This window comes from Coenobita brevimanus, chromosome 50 (genome assembly GCF_032717465.1).
Source record: "Coenobita brevimanus isolate Jiangsu-jjx chromosome 50, ASM3271746v2, whole genome shotgun sequence".
NCBI classification, from domain to species: domain Eukaryota; kingdom Metazoa; phylum Arthropoda; class Malacostraca; order Decapoda; family Coenobitidae; genus Coenobita; species Coenobita brevimanus.
In genome coordinates, this window is record NC_137003.1 from 2,027,383 (window position 1) to 2,031,633 (window position 4,251).

Below are 4,251 nucleotides of genomic sequence, written 5' to 3' on the forward strand. Positions count from 1 at the left end.
CCTTACTAGATACAAGCAATTTATTCAGCGTAGGAAATATTTTCCGTATTGAGTGGTTTATAGTCAGATCGACCTGTACACCTGAGATGTATGGGGCAACTAGGGTATGTTTGTTCGACCTGTGCACCTGAGATGTATGGGGCAACTAGGGTGTGTTTGTTCGACCTGTGCACCTGAGATGTATGGGGCAACTAGGGTGTGTTTGTTTCGCGGCTGCTGATTGGCCACCGATGGTCATTGAAGTGGTGAACAGACAAGGAAAGTAAGCTGCCAAACATTCCCCCGGAATACGACACGCAACCGTCGATTTTACATCCGGGTACCTATTTTTAGTTCTAGGTACGAACAGGCTAGGGCAAAGGAGACCGTGCCTAAAGGGCTCGTGGTCGACCCGGGAATCGAACCCGGGAACTCTCGCTTGCGAGGCGAGTGTGCTACCGTTACACCATCGTCCACCCGGTCATTGAAGTAAAAGCATTCATGTATTGTAGTGCAACATGCGGACGCAGGTGTACACCGTGAGTAGATAACAGTGCAACATGCGGACGTACTGTAGGTGTACACCATGGGTGGATGCAGTGCAACATGCGGACGTGGGTGTACGCCGTGGGTGGACATTATAGTTCAACATGCGGACGTAGGTGTACACCGTGGGTGGATGCAGTGCAACATGCGGATGTTACAAATAGGTGTACACCATGGGTGGATGCAGTGCAACATGCGGACGTGGGTGTACGCCGTGGGTGGACATTATAGTTCAACATGCGGACGGAGGTGTACACCATGGGTGGATGCAGTGCAACATGCGGACGTGGGTGTACGCCGTGGGTGGATGCAGTGCAACATGCGGACGTAGGTGTACACCGTGGGTGGATGCAGTGCAACATGCGGACGTAGGTGTACACCGTGGGTGGATGCAGTGCAACATGCGGACGTGGGTGTACGCCGTGGATGGACATTATAGTGCAACGTGCGGACGTGGGTGTACGCCGTGGATGGACATTATAGTGCAACATGCGGACGTAGGTGTACACCGTGGATGGACATTATAGTGCAACATGCGGACGTGGGTGTAGCCGTGGGTGGATGCAGTGCAACATGCGGACGTGGGTGTACGCCGTGGGTGGATGCAGTGCAACATGCGGACGTAGGTGTACGCCGTGGGTGGATGCAGTGCAACATACGGACGTTACAAATAGGTGTACACCGTGGGTGGATGCAGTGCAACATGCGGACGTGGGTGTACACCGTGGGTGGATGCAGTGCAACATGCGGACGTGGGTGTACGCCGTGGGTGGATGCAGTGCAACATGCGGACGTAGGTGTACGCCGTGGGTGGATGCAGTGCAACATACGGACGTTACAAATAGGTGTACACCGTGGGTGGATGCAGTGCAACATGTGGACGTGGGTGTACACCGTGGGTGGATGCAGTGCAACATGCGGACGTGGGTGTACACCGTGGGTGGATGCAGTGCAACATGCGGACGTGGGTGTACGCCGTGGGTGGATGCAGTGCAACATGCGGACGTGGGTGTACGCCGTGGGTGGATGCAGTGCAACATGCGGACGTGGGTGTACGCCGTGGGTGGATAATTTGCTTCAACATCACTCATCGTGTTATAAAACTTAATAATCAAGTTTAATTTTCTTTGATAACAGTAAACTTTTAAAGCTAATTTTGACATCTTCAGCTTCGGAAATTATCCCATATTTAATCTGGCAGCTTATATTGAAGGCAGTTTAAAATTATCAATACATATGTTTTAAAATAAGAAGAGGGGTAGATTTAAATCATCGGCGGCCAATCAGCAGCCTTGATTCAAACATGCCCTACCCGCCCCATACATCTCAGCTGCACAGGTCAGTCAAATAGGGTATAATGAAGTTATATTCACCCTTCATGTTCCAATAATTTCTTGTATGCTGAGGAATAGTATGTAAAGATACTAGCATCGAAATATACATATGTCAGCGTTGTGAAGAAGTTAACCTTTTCATCTCCCAGCCTTTCTTCTTCCCACAATATTTCCCTACATTCCCTCTCTCTCTCCACCTTTACTAAAACTGCTCACCTTTCCAACCCCCTGTCTATCCTGTCTTCTTGTTTATTTCCCTGTCCTTCACTTCTTCACTCTGTGTATATGCATCGCTCGTTAATCTACACGTGTTATATATTTCATTGATGCTCCTCGTAGACCATTTGTTTACCTCAGGAAATCCCTGTCGTACTGAAGGGGTTAATGAAGGCTGGCTATAACCCCATCCTCTATATTTAAGGCAGGTTAAATATGATCTTGTCCATTTCCTCCCATCCATCCCTCCACCTCTACTTTCTCCAATTTATTCCCATCCCTTCATTCACTGTGCCTTCCCCTTTCCTGCCTTACGTCCCTCCCTGCTCCCGTGTCTGTCCTCCTGCCTACCTATTCCTCAATCCCTCTATGCCCTTTCTATCTCCCTTTATCCTTAATCTGTGTCCCTGCCAACCCATCTCTCCCTGCCTTCCCCACCTCCCTTTCTTCATATTTCCGTCAATGTCTTCCTTCCACTATTCATTCTCACCTCCCTATCTGTTTCCCTTGCTCCTTCCCCTCTTTTCTCCCTGTCCTACCTCCCTGCCTGTTTCCCTGTCTTCCACCTCCCCTCGCGCCTGTCTGCCTCTCCCTCTCCCTGCCGTCACTTAGCTTCAACAATACCTGTGATGATGTTATTGTGCCACAGCTAACAATGCCCACACACCTCTCTCACACTTCAATCTCAACACCTCACTCTGCACACCTATTCCTTACCTCACTCACACCTCTTCCACACCTCACTCACATCTCTTTCACACCTCACTCACACCTCTCTCACACCGTTCACACCACAATTAGCACACCTCCTACTTACCTCACCACCTCACTCCTCCCCACTCGACCACACTTCACTTTACACATCACCTCACATTCCACTCCTCACTCACATCTCATGCTCCACACCTCACTTACACCTCACCCTCTACACCTCACGTTACAGCACCTTACTCACATTACTCATTCACACCTCAGTCTCTTTCACTTCTCTCACAGCTCTGGCTCCACGCTTTCCTAACACCATACTTTGTGCACCTGGCTCTCTCTCTCTCTCTCTCTCTCTCTCTCTCTCTCTCTCTCTCTCTCTCTCTCTCTCTCACACACACACACACACACACAGGTGTGGAGATGTTGCGAGTCTGAAAGTCATATAATAAACCTGTTGGTCAGTACTAGTATATGTTGGCAGTAGTTCAGTGTGTGTACTAGTATGTGTTGGCAGTAGTTCAGTGTGTGTACTAGTATGTGTTGGCAGTAGTTCAGTGTGTGTACTAGTATGTGTTGGCAGTAGTTCAGTGTGTGTACTAGTATGTGTTGGCAGTAGTTCAGTGTGTGTACTTGTATGTGTTGGCAGTAGTTCAGTGTGTGTACTAGTATGTGTTGGCAGTAGTTCAGTATGTGTAATTGTATGTGTTGGCTGTAGTTCAGTGTGTGTACTAGTATGTGTTGGCAGTAGTTCAGTATGTGTAATTGTATGTGTTGGCTGTAGTTCAGTGTGTGTACTAGTATGTGTTGGCAGTAGTTCAGTGTGTGTACTAGTATGTGTTGGCAGTAGTTCAGTGTGTGTACTAGTATGTGTTGGCAGTAGTTGAGTGTGTGTACCAGTATGTGTTGGCAGTAGTTCAGTGTGTGTACTAGTATGTGTTGGCAGTAGTTCAGTGTGTGGCAGCCGACGTAGCTCATCTTCCGTACTGATCTTTCATTTTACACTTTAACATTATTTTATGTGTTGTTTTTATTGGTGAATGTCATCATAACTGACAGCATTAATATAGGGAATATCGATGGGTAATGTGCAGAGTAAATCACCAAGGAAGAGGTGTTACGAGTCTCCAGAACTCCTTATACTACCACCCTCTCATTCATAATAGTGTACCTTGAACACAGATTTATTGTCCTTCAGTAATAGTAGTATACATAGGAACATTTATAATAGGCTACCCTCAACCCAGACTTAGTTATTATCAGTAAATAATACAACTGTGAACATTTATAATAGCCTACCCTCAACCCAGACTTAGTTATTATCAGTAAATAATACAACTATGAACATTTATAATAGCCTACCCTCAACCCAGACTTAGTTATTATCAGTAAATAATACAACTAGGAACATTTATAATAGCCTACCCTCAACCCAGACTTAGTTATTATCAGTAAGTAATACAACTATGAA

At 47.0% G+C, this 4,251-nt stretch overlaps 1 non-coding gene across 1 annotated transcript; it reads right to left on the bottom strand.

Annotated features, from left to right (window-relative positions):
- Positions 1-383: 383 nt before the first annotated feature.
- Positions 384-457, bottom strand: TRNAA-CGC (transfer RNA alanine (anticodon CGC)). Its single transcript has one exon. It is a non-coding gene; the product is annotated as a tRNA-Ala (tRNA).
- Between the last annotated feature and the right edge of the window lie 3,794 nt (positions 458-4,251).